The sequence below is a fragment of the Capsicum annuum genome, chromosome 12 (assembly GCF_002878395.1).
Source record: "Capsicum annuum cultivar UCD-10X-F1 chromosome 12, UCD10Xv1.1, whole genome shotgun sequence".
NCBI classification, from domain to species: domain Eukaryota; kingdom Viridiplantae; phylum Streptophyta; class Magnoliopsida; order Solanales; family Solanaceae; genus Capsicum; species Capsicum annuum.
The window spans coordinates 51,538,010-51,553,696 of NC_061122.1; the positions used below are offsets into that span (position 1 = coordinate 51,538,010).

Consider the following 15,687-nt stretch of genomic DNA (forward strand, 5'->3'; position numbering starts at 1 on the left):
GCAAATAGTTGTGCAGACAAATATTGGACATTTTGAGGTGATTATAGACAACAAAATTGGTTGATGAGTAGACGATAATAATAGTTAGGTTTCTAACCAAAACAAAATAGTTAGGCAATTACACAACCTTAACATATCATAGGACAATAGTGTTGTATAAGTATGTTCAGTCTAAGAGATGACTAAGTTAACTGAAAACTGTTCACCCCACAAGTATTGCAACAGTCAAAAGTACGCCCTTCGTTTAAAAAAGAATGATCTATTTTCCTTTTTAATCCGTTTAAAAAATAATGACCCATTTTTTTTTTTACAATACTTTAATTTCAACTTTCCACATGGCATATTTAGGACCACAAGATTAAAGGGCATTTTGGTACATTTAACATAACTTTAATTTAAAGCCACAAGATTCAAAAGTCTTCTTTATTTTCTTAAACTTTATGTCAAGTCAAAGTAGGTCATTCTTTTTGAAACGGAGGGAGTATTATACTGCTGTGTTACAAACAGTTCCAAAATGTCCAAGAACGTACAATCATATCTCTTTTATCCCTTTTCGATTTCAAAGGCTGGAAAATATTATTTTGACTTTCATATTATTTCAAAACCTTTAAAGAAAATTTTAAAATAATTTAAGAAATTACAGAGTCGTCACTTAGTTTTTTGAGAAAATATCAATAAAAGCTAAAAATATTTTAACAACTTAAAAACACAAATAAATTCTTAAAATTAGAGAATATGAGTAAGCATTCAGGTAACACCTTGAAAAGATTTTTAAGGCACAGCGGTCGTGAAAGAATGGTTGACCAAAAGACGCATTGACTAATTTGCAAAAATGAATAATTTGAAAATATGACTAACTTTGTAAAATCTTGAAGCTCATTTTCAAAATATGACATTTATTTTATTCGAGTGAAAAGTTTGTTTTAATAAAAGAAAGCAAGTAAACAAGTTCTGAAATTTTGACCAATTATAAAAGAGTTTTGATATTTTGTAAGGAATATTTATTTTTTATGTCGATGAGAATTCTTTAAACTTAAATAAATCAATTTAACACATTAATAAAATAAAATGCCATTATTTTGGATATTCAAAGGTTCATGCATAAACAAAGTTAATTTAGTGATCTAAGATATTAAATTATGTGATAAATGACAAAGAAAAAAATATATAAAGATAAAATAAAAATGGCAATTCAAAGAAAAATTTATTTCAGCTTAACCAAATTTTAAAGTTAATTACAAACAAATATTCGAATATGAATTACAAGTAAATAAAAAAATACAACATAAATAATAATTAAATTTATAGTGAAGGTTCAAAAAAATAAGGTTTGAACCCGTTTGGACCTGTCTGGCTTTATCCCTCAATTTCTTATAAGCTTTTAGTGTATTTTTTAAAATTTTTTTTGCCTTTGTCTTCAATCCTGTATACTAGCTTCCCTTTCTTAGCCGATTTTCAATTTTGAATCTATTTTGGGTCTTCGGGTAGATTGGACTCGCAATGGTATGGGCTTGATCCAATGAAGGAGATGCGTGGATAAGTTCATGATGAACTCGTGCACATCAGTTTCACATGTTTAAACAAAAGAAAAGAAAATTAGTATACACTCTCTGAATGTAAACAATACACTTGATAAGAATAAGTAATGTAATTTGAATAACTTTCCAAACCAAAGCATTCAAAGCCAGTAAGAATTTTTAGAAGGGTCCTAATCTAAGTAACACGAATTTCCATTCTAAGATATCTCAAGAACTCAGTAGAGCTATCAATCATAATTGGCAAGACATATTCCATAAGAAGTTGTCAAGCCTTAAATCCTATTGGGGCGGACAGACACCTATAGCCGTGATGTCCCGAGAGAACCAATCCATGCACATTATAGCGTCAAAATCTACCATTTATAACTCAATAAAGTCAACCATTGTATCACGACCACAAATAGTTATCATACAGTTTTGATATACTTTCCTAGCTATAATAGATTCACCAACCGGAGTAGACACTTGAAATGGCTTAACTAGTAATTCCGGTGTTCTTTTGAACTCTTCAGTAACCAATGAAGTGACATAAGATAATGTAGAACCCGGATCAATCAATGCATACACATTATGTGCAAAGATGAACAGTGTACCTATAACTACATTTGGAGAAGTTTCTAAATTTTGTCAATCTGCTAGAGCATATGTACGATTCTGAACTCCATTATAGCTAATTGCTCCTTTAGCACCTCTACTACGACCTATAGGCTATACACCCCTTCCTAAAGAAGGCACCGATGATGATGATGGAATGACTGATCTAGTAGGTCATGCCATACCATCCATGCCCTTTTGTGGGCATTCTCTCATCATATACCCCGACGTACCACACCAAAAGCCAGCATTTATCCCAAACTGACATGTACCTAAATGAAGCTTTCCACATTGCTTACATGAATACCGATGAGGTCTTAATTGGTTTATACTCCCTTGCTCTTGATACCCCGCGGGTGGTGAACTCTGACTCTCACTTATCTGCCTAAACTAATTGCCTGTGGACCCTTGAAACTATGGTAGAACACTAGCTGCAGAGTAAGAAAATGATGGTCTTGGTGGTCTAGTAGAAAATCGAGGTCTAAACTCTCCTTAGGATGCCATAAACTGCCCTATAGATCTAGCCCTCTTGAAATACCTTCTTTCCAATTCTTGTGTTCATCTTCTTTGCCTTTGATCCTCTATTTTTTGTGCAAAAGCTTGTATCCTTGCTATATCTATGTACTTGTTCAAAGAAGCAATAGTACAATCTCTAACTAGATATGGATCCAATCTATCCACATATCGATGAACTCTTTCATCCATAGTAGCTACTACATTAGGAACATACCTAGCCAAAGAGTTAAATCGGAGGTTGTACTCTCTCACACTCATATTCCCTTGGCGAAGATTGAAGAACTGATCTGTACAGGCCTCTTGAATCTCAAATGGAAGGTAATGATCAAGAAATGCCTCTTTAAACTCTTTCTAAGTAGCTGAAGGTGCATCGATACCCCTAGATCATTTTCAGTCTTCATACCAAAATATAGCCTCCCCTTTGAATCTATATGCTGCTAGCTCAACTGTCTCTATACCCGATACATGCATGACATGTAGAGCCCTTCGGATTTGATCAATAAAGTCCGGTGGGTCTTCATTAAGATCTGATTCGGTGAATGTGGGAGGATCCAATTTAAGAAAATCTTGCGTCCGTAGACTAGCTATCCTATCTGCACCACTAGAACCTGCAGTTGAAATAGCTTGTACTTGAGCTTGTCCAGCAACTATACGAGCCAACAATTGCACCACATTCCTTAGATCTTGGTCAATAACATTAATAAGTGGTTCTAAGAATATTGTTCTTCCCCTTCTTAGATCTTCTGGAGATGGAGGAGTAGAAGAGGTTTGTGATACAAACTCAGCTTGAGCCTCACTTTGATTAGCTTGTCTAGGTGGTAACTCACTGGTCCCTTCTCTGGCATTCACATCTACTCGTTTACCTGTATTCTTACTCCTTCTTGTAACCGGCATATTTACTATAATGAGAAAAAATAGATTTAATAGTTAAATATAACTTCACCTAAGACTTGGGCTCTATTGCACGATCTAAGATATGAAGAAAAAAAGACAACCCCTAAATGTCCCATAGCCTCTTGTTTATAAATGTGGTGCACAACACACCAATAAGCAAGACTCTACATAGACACAACTTTGTAGACTCCCTAGGAAGACCTGCTCTGATTCTACTTTTTTCATGCTTCAAATCCTATTGGGGCGGACAGACACCAATAGCCATGAAAGCCCGAAAGAACCAATCCATAACTTTTTACTTCGCATGCATGTAACTATAATAACCAAAGGTTTTGCCATACATAAATATAATGCATTGATGAGAAATAAATGATAAGCCCAAAACTATATATACCAGACTTGGCTGTTGGGGCCATAACATCTAAAATATAAGACACTATCATGCTTAACTTTACATTAGTCTACAAATCCTCTAAAAGATACATAGACACTTAGTTAAGGTTGGGATAAACCTCTGCCTTACTCTTAACTACTGTACAATACCAAAATATATAAAATGAACTCAGAAAGCCCCGAATCAAACTGGAGCTCACCAATAGTCACTGGATATCCCTACTCCTACTGGGGAGGTGTATGAGCTAAAGCACCTGTGTCTGCAGCATAAAATATAGGTCCCCCGTGAGGGACGTAAGTATGAACATATGTACATAATATGTAAGGCTGAATGTACTACACATGATACAAAAGGTCAATATAAAGCAGGTACAAGTGCATAAATAGTGCTAGTAGACCACCTTTATATATACTTGTGGTACTGAGTACATTACATTCTTTTCTTCATTTTTACCCTTCTTACTTCATAATATTTATAAGCCATATAATGTAAATGACCAACTGATCAGTGGTAAATAGACAAATCGGGATCGGCCCATGCTAGGCTTTTGCCCCTGAGCTTCCACCCACATATAAAGGTATCGAGATCGGCCTATTCTAGGCTTATTCCCCAGAACTGCCACCCATTTTATAGATTTACGTTACTTAGTTTATTTAGCCTTTGAGATTGTTACCTTAGTGAACATAACATTGTGGTACCTTGAAATAATAATCTACCAATAAGAGACATATGAATAAATGCTTAATGCAATGTCAAAGAGGTATGGGGAAAATTGTATACGAATGAGATGTTTAGGAGCTAAAAATAAAATACGAGTCTTATTTGACTTAAATGAGAACTCTTGAGACTTGCTAGTGAATGTAAAAATGTAAACTCAATAATAAGCATGTGGTGAGGTATTTTAACACACTAAGGAGCGGGAATAAAGTCGTTAGCTAGATAGGAGATCATGTGCTGCTATTAGGTACTATTTACTATGGGAAATCTATAGAAACTTATGTTGTACTAAAAGTACCGGATTTCATGCCAAGGAATACGACATAGAGTAGCCTTATATACCTGGTCGTCCAAATCCGATACTAATCCAACTTGACTTCCCGCCTTTTAGATTACTTATCTACAATAAAATATATGGTAAACTAATATTAGCAAGCAACTGACACATTTGGGCTACTTAACTTCACCAAAATAGTAGCCAGGCAGTAAGCCCTTAATTTGCCAATCGAGGGTGTTATTTTAACCTTTTTCTCCCCCAATTATATCCATATACATACAGATTCTTTTAAGATCCCCCAAAACAACTTTGACTTCATTACTCCCTCCAAAATGGTATACAAACAGAATGAGTAATAAATATATACAACAATTAGCTCGGTGGTGTACCACCACACCTTTTTTATATATTTTAATATGAACTAATCACACCTTTCCCCAACATCAACATGGCATCCTCTTACATATACACACAAAATAGTCTACAAAATAGCTCCAAATCCCTTTTATTGTAGTAATCAATTATTGAACTCATTATCTCTTGAGTTCAATAACAACACATTTATAATTCTCTCTCAAATTCATATATAAGGAGAACAAAATGGAGCAGTCACCTAACCTCAATTCTACAACTTATTCTTTTAATTTAAACTTCTCAAGAACTTTAACTTTCACTTTCCTTTACACTTTAAACCAAAGAAAAGAGATCTCTTAATAACAAAGAAAAAACGAGCAGTTAGCTTATTTTATATTCTTCCATGGACTTAAAATTAAGCATGGATAGCATATTTTTCTAATCTTCTATGGGAGATTTATGCTAAACCTTAAGTGTTTTCACTTACCTTGGCTTGCAATGGTTGGAATTTCTTCAAGAACCCTAGAAAGAAAAATAGGGCCGCTCCTTGTTGTTTTAAAGAAAGTAGAGAGGATTTGTGAAATATAATCCTTTTTGTGACTTAGAAATGAAGGAAAATAGCCAGCAACTTAGCCTTATAAAGGCCCTATTTTCGCCACCTCCTTAGCTGTATTTTGGACCTTAAAATTGGTCAAATTGGTCCAAGTATGTGATGCACCTACTTAAGAAGTTCAAGCTGCTCAAAAGGTCAAAGTAGGTGATGCACCTACTAGCTTAATTCTTAGTTGGGATTAATTAAATTAGGCCTTGACAGACTTAAGCATTGGGCCTTTTCTCCATTTTCCGTCTTCTTTTACTTAATTTGAGCCCAAATAAGTATACTAATAAAGTCCCTAATCTGATCCATGGACTTGGTCCATTAACTTGTATCATATAACTCAAGTAGGTGACTCACCTACTAGCTTAATTAAGTCAAGCAAGCACCTCAACAAGTTACTCCATTTTCAGTTCTTAATCCCTTTAATCTAACTTAAAACTTGTACACACTTGGTCACTTCAAATTTTAGATTCAAATGCTAGCTTACGATCCCAAGTTTAAATAGTTGTATCAATGTTAACTTGGTCGCGTCACATTAAAACATACGGGCAACATCTAGAATTCCATCTACACCATTAATACTCACGTAATAAATCTAGTCCATTACCTATATACAAGGCTATACTAAGTTCCATATGAATAGAACTAGAACATGCAAAATACGGGGTGTTACTGAAGTATCCAATGAATCTAAAAATCACGGAAGATTTAAACGAATTCAATTTTTTTAAACACTTATGAATTTGCGAACCTTTTCAAATAGTGACATGATGATCATGTTAATGCAAAGATAACAAGAAAATCATTAAGAGAAATTAGGATTAGTTTTGAAATTTTTTTATCAAGCAGATGGATGAAAATAGTTAGCTGATCTTAGCACACGTACAAATTTTAGCCAAAACAAATAAAATACAGCCCAAAACAATTATAACACAGAGGAAACGAGAACGGGATACCCATTCTTGTGGCTAGATAGATACCCAAACAAGTACACAAAGTGACGACAAAATGGATCTCAACTCGTAGTTTACATAATTTAAAAGAAGCAAATATTTTCAGGGAACGCATGTCATCCATTCTAAACAATTTTAAAGATCTTAACTCCTATTACGATCAAAAATCATACTAATACCTAGACTAAATCGGCCTCATCTACCCATTTTATACCAATCACAAAAAGGCATTTTGATCGAACAAAGAAGCTAGGCGGATTAGAAAACATTAGTATCAAAGACTGAATGTTGTTAAGACATCTTCTCAACTATAAACAATAAAGTCAACCTACGAAGACTCGTTGTATCAAGAATTTTTATAACCTTCTAAAAGTAAAAGAAAAAACCGAATTATGACAAAAAATTCGATGAGAAAATAATCGATGCTAAAATAGAAATAAAAGAAGAGAAAATGGTAAACAAATTCAACAAGATCATACAAATTTTGATTTCAACTACATCATATTTACATATTTCAATGGATCTTGTTGGTACCATGAATCAAGAAGATTGTCGGAGAATTATACTCAAAAACTAGTTCAATTACTAAAAATAAATCTGTTACTATTTTTGTTTTTTACATTTTAAGTGAAGAATTAAATCCCACATGCAAAACTCAATCAAAACTCGAAGAATAAGAAAAATTATTTCAAAAACACATATTTACCCAAATCATACAAAACCAATTCACATCAAATTTTCAAATAAAGCTAGAAATACACAGAGTGCCAATTACATCAAAGAAATAAAAGAACAATAAGTTTACCTATTTCGGAGCAGCGAATCAGACTTGTGAGCTTCGTTAGAAAATTTTTGCCACCATCAAAATGAAATTAGATTTTTACCTAGAAATTCGAGCTCAAACGAGTTTTATCGAATTTCTTGACTCTGAAATCACTTTTCTTTAAGCAAAAATCCCTTACCTTTGGAGTTATTTAGTATATTTGTCTCTCAGCTCAATATTCCCTCCTCCTTTTCGATGATAACAGTAGAGGTATATATAGAAACAAATTTGAGGCCGAATTCTGATTTCAAGCGATGTGGGAGTTGAAGAAATTAGGGATAATTTTGAAAACTTCTATGGGGCACGATTTTGAATTCTTTTTTAGTAGAAGACTGAGTTGTGGAATTTGGTACAAATTAATACCAAATTTTGAAAGAGAAAATGGTGAAGCAATTAAAAAACACCACGTCTCGGGTTCTAGAACTTTGAAGGTACACATTTGTGTGCTGGTCACATGGTGTCATACGAAATGAGAAGGACATAAGTGGAAAAAGAGAAAAATCAGGGCCGATTTTTAATGGGTTGGTACTGTATGATGTTTGTTATGTGTATTGTTGTTGTTGATATTCGATTGTTAAGGAAAAAAGAGAGGGATACAGCTGGGTCTGGGCTGGTTTTGGGAGGAAAGAACATTGGGATGGGGTTAGTTTTTAGGCCTGGGTTGGGTAGAATTTAAAGGAAATGGGCTGGTGTTTTTGTGTTTAAGATGGGTAGATTAAGAGTGGAGATTTAATTATTTTGGTCACTTTAAGAAATAGCCCTAATTAAATTTCGACCACACAGAAAATCAATTGGCTAATTACTGCAATTATGACCACTTTGATTTCAATATGATCAAATTTAATAAGTTTGGTTAAATTAAATTGCAATTCAACATGAATTAATACCTTATTAATTTTGATCTTCTTGATTTAATAAAATTTAACAACTATTTCTCAAGTAAATTATTTTTATAAATAAATTATATTTAAATCAAGGTTTTACCCATTTGAATTTATTTTTGCGATAACCCTTGATTAAAATCTGAATTTTCAATAAAATAATTATTTAAGTAACAATATTATATGATCTCGTATATATGAATATACAAATATATAATTACCAGTTAAAATGATAAAATTACCTAAATAAATCTTTGAAAAGCTTTTATTTAGATAAAATAAATGTTGTAATTTTATTTCATACCAAATCAACTCAATATTAAATTTAGTCATGGAGGAAAAAAATTACGTGTCTACAACTGCCTCTCCCTTTGGGTAGGATGAATGCAAGTAATCTTGGATAAAGGGAGTTTGACGTTCCTAATTTTGTCCCACAATAAATTTGTTCCTCAAAAGAGGTTGGTTTCACATGAGTTTTGAGGTGTTGTGGCTGGACCCCAGTATTGAATTTCCTATATATCTCATATTTTAGTAAAATTCAGTCCACCTGTAATTCATAACAATTGGTTTTTAAGTATGATTTTCAAAGAAATCACAAGCTATTTCGATTTTAAACTTTGGCAAAAACTAAAAATCTAGGGAATAAGCAGATTGGGTAGAGGTTGGAATGTAGTCACATTTTCAATATGGAGCCTAGCTTGCATATCCTCGAGACTCATCAAATCAGACTGCTTGTAGTTCAAATCAATCCGTAGAAAAGATTTTTTTTTTTAAAAAAACAGAACTTTGGTCCAGGATAGGTGACGAATAAAGTGAGATATGAAAAAGAGGCTTGTAAATTATTAGCCATAAATGTGGGATATTTCACATCTATAGGTAAGATTTTAGGCATAATTTTAATGCTCGAGGTGTATCGTCACCCGAATTTGAATGAAACAGAGGGTTACTACCTTATAAGGTTAGAAATATCCTAAAAGTGAAACTAAAAATTGAATATCCCAAAGTACCCACATGCCTTCTAATAGGGGCATAGTTTGATGGTAGTGGCAATCATCCTTTAGCCCGCGTCTAAAAAGTTTGACGTCCATCTATGTACTATGTTCAATTTTATGGTAAGAAAGAGTTCCACATTGTGCTATATCTTTTTTTAAGTTGTCCGCACCTGAGGTTTTTGTCTAAGAGTTTCATTCTCTTGGATGCTCTCGATAATATCGCAAATAAAAATTATTAGTAATAAACACAATTCACAAGAGGGGTATATAGACTTTTACCATATCTCCACATGAGTTGTTATCCAAAAAGTGAAGTGCTCCCCTCATGTACTATTTGGAGGGAAATAGTTTTTGTAATTACAAATAGTACAACGCTCTTAGCTGTTAGATAAAATAGCTTTTTTGTCAATGATGTGGTAACCCTTTTGGTTAGCTATAATGCGTCTTATATGTGGCCTCGGGTAAGTCTTGTCCATCTTTAGCGTCGATACGACTTATAGATATCCCTCAAATTATCAGTCTTTGGATAATATTGTGCATAATTTGATATTGAATATAAGGCAACTGGCAGATAGCCTTCGAGTTGCTAGCTTTTAGGTATCCTACACGTTATCTAACCTTGGATAAGAGATGACTTATATATATCCCTTGAATCGTTAGTTCTCAGGTATTTCTGCACATCATTAGACCTTAAATATAATATGACTTATCAATTTCTCTCAAATTTCTAGTCTTTGGATAATCCTTCGCATAATCAATCTTTGTTATGTCATGACTTATAGAGAACCCTTGGACCTACCAATTTGGTAATCTCGCATATTCTTCGATAAGGATTTAGTTGTGACTTATGGATAACCTTCAAAGCATCAATATTTTGGTAACATTGCACACTATCTGGTTAGGATGTTGTTTCGTCTTATAGATGACCTATGGACTATCACCTCATGAGTAATCTCGCACACTATCATATATTAACGATTGTGACTTATAGATGACCCTTGGATTGTCAATTTCTGGAAAATGTAATATGTGGTTCGCTTTCAAATAGCGTTGTGATGAAGTCCCTTCGAATCATATGTTTTATCAACTTGATATGTTGATGAATTTAGATGCTGATAAAATGCTGAAATATCCTCAATGCCAAATTATGATATCTTCATGTGGTCAATGGATATAGGTGCTCCAAAGCATCTTTCAAATACAAACCTTATTCTCTTACACAGTGAGTGGTGAGATTCAGTTGAATTCTATGACGGACTCACGACATAAAATGAAATGACCCTCTCTGCAATGAAATAAAATGGCTCTCTCAATAATGTAATAAAATATCTCTCTTGGTAATGGAATGAAATAGTCCTCTTGGTAATGGAGTGAAATGTCCCTCTGGGCATCGCATGAAATGACCCTCTCAGCATAGTCCTCTTGGAAATAGAATGAAATGGCCCTCTCGACAATAGAATAAAATGGGCCTCTCGGCATGAAATGAAATGTCTCTCTCAGCATGACCCTCTTGGAGATAGGATGAAATAAAATGCAATGATATGTAATGGAATATAATGGATGCGATAAAATGTAATAGGATAAAATGGCATACAATGGAATATAATGGGATAAAATGGTATGCGATAGAATGTAATGAAATGCAATGAAATGTGATGGGATGTAATGAAATGTAATAGAATATAATGGAATGCAAATGAAATACAATGATATGTAATGAAATATAATGGTATACAACGAAATGTAACTGTATATAATGGAATACAATAGAATGTAATGGGATACAATGGTTTTCTGCATGTACCGTACTCAAGATAGACGGTAGTATACATAGTGTCGCTCTTGCTAGTGACCATAGTCAGGCTTTATGAAATTTTAAATAATAAATACTCTATATCATAATCCGAATGACTTAATCTGAATGACTTAGTATGTTATTAATCTTCTCTTTTGGAGGGAGTATTTAAACAAAAAATCCACCGGATGTAAATAGATGGGTGAAATTCCTTTCCAGGGACCACTCGAATACCGTTTGCTTCACTTTGTGGTGAACTTGAGGAGGACTTTTCTGATCTTCCTCCTATTAAGTGATTCTTTTGATTGTGTCCTTATCATGCCTAAATTCTTTGAATGCACCTGCACTTAAGAAAAATATTTAGTAGACACAAAGTTTCTTTTGCTAGCGACTAATTTTAGAAAAGTTTTAAATGAAATATTCATAAAGAGGATAATACACCTTTGTTTGTCATCCATGGTCTCTTGAAATAAATAGACAATTCAAAAGGTTCTTGATAAATAGGTAATTGAACCTGTCTTTGGGTCCATCCTAAAATACTATTCTTGAGTATTATATGCTTTGGTGCGGTTCCTGACTCGCTTAGGGGATTTGTGAGGATGACCCCCATTTTGCATTGATCCTCGGATCCACAGAAAAATTATTAGTTTTGGTTGAAACTACTTCGTCTTGACCTCCTTCGATCTTTGGTTTGCTTTTTGCCATCATTCAGGCACTCCATCATGTTTAGACTTCCGCCTTAACTCCTCATTTCAATATGTTAGGAAAAACTAGTTAAGTAGAAGAACATGTATAGATTTACAAAAATTGGCTTACTGAAAACTTAGTTTACAAAGACTTATGTAAAATCTTTTAGAAAATCTCTGCCAATCATGTCATGTGATAGCTCAATGAATGTCTCCCGCTTGAGGTCTGACTATATGTCACGACCCGATTTTTGAGTCATAATTGCATATACTTTTACCCCACCAGTAAGTAGACCAAATCGTAGATCGAAATTATAAGTAATGGGCTAATTGATTGAAAGTGGCATAAATGCCAGAATGTGCAAGTAACAAAATTACAAGACACAATAGCATAAATAGTGAGGAATAAGAGAAAAATGATAACATCCCACGACCTAGTATAATCGGTACAAGAGCCGCTAATAAAAATACTACGAGTACTATACAAGTCAATAACAAATAGTCTAAAAATAGAGACTGCAAAAAGAGAAGATGGAGAAATGGTCATCTCCGGTTTCGAGAGCTATCCGGATCCTTGAACTGTGACTAGAAAAAACACATCATCAATGGTGGCGGCTAGTACTCAAATCTGCATAAAAAAAGTACAGAAGTGTAGTATGAGTATAAAAGCCATGAGCACTTAGTAGTTTCATCGACCGACTGAGCAAAATCATAATATAAATATAATAAAATGCGAGATAAACAAACTAAGTCGAGAGAGAAAGACAAGCCCGGAATAACGCTCCAAATGCTGAAAGTAAACAATCATAATAACAATAATAAAGAAAGGCAAAAGTATCTCTACATAGATAGCCCCTATAAGCCAGAGGTGCAAATAAAGTAAATAACTTAATGCGGGTCCCCATTAGCCCAGAGGGTGAAAAAAGGAGAAATAGTACCTGACATGATATTAATTAGCCATATCTTGAAATCTTAAATGTGGGTCCTTCCCTACCATAAAACACCGGACTCGAACTGGTTCCATAACTATCATAAGTAATCTCTCAATGCCGAATTTGAACTAAAACTTATGTTTTCATTGGCCGGACTTGACCCAGAACTCATATCATTATTTGCTGGACTTGAACTAAAACTCAAGATCATAAATCTCCAGACTTAAATTGAAACTAACCATTTCCCAAGTATCCATCTAGAATAAGGCATCACGTATCTAAAATTATTCGGGCTCAAGAATGCAATCAAAGTAATACTGAAGGCCTATTGGTTCTATAAAGAGTTAATAGAAATCTTGGCCTAAGGTGGGTCGGAGGAGCCCACTTCTAACCCCAAATTTTATTCTAAGGAAAATTCTATCCCGACTAGGCTAAGGCATCTAATTCCACTACTAGATACTAAATACTTCACATGTTAGTCCTAAGATAGCAATTCTACCTAAAGAACGAGAAACTAAGTTAATTATGCCTAATTATAGTTCCTTAATAGGCTAAAAGATTCGAATTATACTAAATATACCTCCAAGACTTAATTCCCATCCCAAAACTAGCATAATATCATATCTTTACTACAATTAAGGTCTATCTAAGATAAATGTAAACCTATCCTACTTGGACACTAAGAAAACCCGGTGAAGTTCGCTAAATCAACAATTTTCCCATTTGAAAAGCCTCTGCATGATGCCACACTATAAAAATTGTAATGTATTCATCAATACGAGAACAACGATACCCATATTGCATTTTTGTATGCTTCAGGTTAAAAATGAGTCAAAATCTCATGTACGGCCTGCTGCAGAATCGCATTTTTAAAATCGTCAACATGTCCCTATGCTCAAGGATCATTTACCCTCAAGAATGGGTAAATTTTGAGCTTAGATGATACTAAAATCAAACCAACAATAATCTAGGGATTTGGGTTTAAATAGAAGAATCAAACAACTAATTTGACAAAAACTTACAGGGACTTTGACCAATAATTGAACGGGAACTTACAAGGATTTCAACGAAGAAATGATTATTTTGAGTTCACAAACGCCTACATTCTCTCAATAGTTAGTCTCCCAAATTACCCCACTCTCTAGGGCTTTTAGCTCTTGAGACGAGTGAGAAAATATGAGAAAATTAGGTAAGAAAGGGATTTAATGGCCTCCCAGGTGCCACTTAAGTATCCATTTGACCGCTTAAGCGGTCACTACTAAATCGGACATTTACCGCTCAAGTGGTATCCACTAGGCTTGGCCATTCCTCTAAAGCGGGTAGGCTACCACTTCAGTGGCCTCCACATTAGCGTTCTAGCTGGGCAAGCCATGGTCGCTTACGCAACTAGTTGGTTGCCAAATCACCCTCCGCTAAAGTGACCAAAGTGCTGCTTTAGTGGGTGCACCAGCTGAGTGATGCATTAGCTAAAACTTAGAAAATTTCAAGTTTCAACCGACCACTCGCAAATGAACTATGCTACCCTATTAAATTCGACATTCCATACCTAATGACATAATTGAAATTTCCATCCAGGGTCAATTCGATGAAATATGGGCCCTACACCTATGGGCCATTTTTATCAATTTCAGCCAATAGCCCGAAATGAGTTCGAAATCGAGGACCCGAACTAATGGTACCTCTAACCCAAAATTGACATTTCAAAGCAGATAAAACTATCAGAATTTTCATACAAGGTTGTTAAATTAAAGTTTACCCCCAATAGTCAATCCTTACCAACGAAGACTTCAAAATATAGAATTGGGTCTAAAACCAAATGAACTGCCTGGTAATTGAACTGTCATCTCCAGCAAGTCACCAATTACTTGGGGCAGCTATTTAAAAGCTCTAAATAACATAAATGTGTGAAAAGTAGGAATTGACCTGGAGGTTTATTACGATATCCATTACTAAAAAACTTTCATTCGCTAAAGTAAAGGGTTAGGATGTACTTGAAGACTAAAAAAAGAGAGGATACTGGGCCCTGTATTTCACTCTCAATATCCTAAGTATCCTCTTCTACTGGGAGGTGTCTACACTAAACCTTAACGTGAGGAATCTCCTTAGAGCAAATCTCTTGACATCCTTATCTACTATGAACCTTGGCTTCTCCATGTAGGTCCAACTGAACAGAGTCCCACCGAAGCACATGTGAATCATCCAGAACATAATGCCACAACCTACAGACATGGAAAACTGGTTGAACAATGGAAAAATATGGGGCTATAACTAACTCATGAGCCATACCTCCAACTGTCTGAAGGATCTCAAAAGGGCCAATATATCTGGGGCTGAGCTTTTCTTTCCTCTCAAACCTTGGGCGATACTCGAAGGAATACCCGGTCTCTAACTCCAAACCTCAAGGCATGAAGTCTACGATTTGCATAAGCCTTCTACCTACTTTGAGCTATCCTCAGCCTAACCTGAATCACCCAGACTCTATCCAACGACTCCCGAAGCAAGTAAGTACTACGGGGTCTAACCTCAGAGGTCTTAAACCATCTAAGCAAAGATAAATAATACCTACCATATAGTTCTTTAAAAGGTGCAATCTTAATACTCGAATGGTTGCTTATAATATGCGAACTCCATCAATCCTAAGTGTAGATCCCACCAGCCTCCAAAATCCATATTGCAACTCGAAGCATATCCTTAAGAACCTGAATAGTCTATTCCAATTGTCTATTGGTGTAAGGGTAAAAAG

At 34.6% G+C, this 15,687-nt stretch overlaps 1 long non-coding RNA gene across 2 annotated transcripts; it reads right to left on the reverse strand.

Moving 5' to 3' along the window:
• Positions 1-3,849: 3,849 nt before the first annotated feature.
• On the reverse strand, positions 3,850-8,079 carry LOC107850013. Of its 2 annotated transcripts, none has more exons than XR_001668384.2 (3): positions 7,798-8,079; positions 7,641-7,719; positions 3,850-4,195 (listed from the first exon to the last, which is right to left on the reverse strand). It is a non-coding gene; the product is annotated as an uncharacterized LOC107850013 (long non-coding RNA). The 2 variants fall into 2 exon arrangements; XR_001668385.2 differs by lacking the exon at positions 3,850-4,195 and adding an exon at positions 4,707-5,053.
• Positions 8,080-15,687: the final 7,608 nt, after the last annotated feature.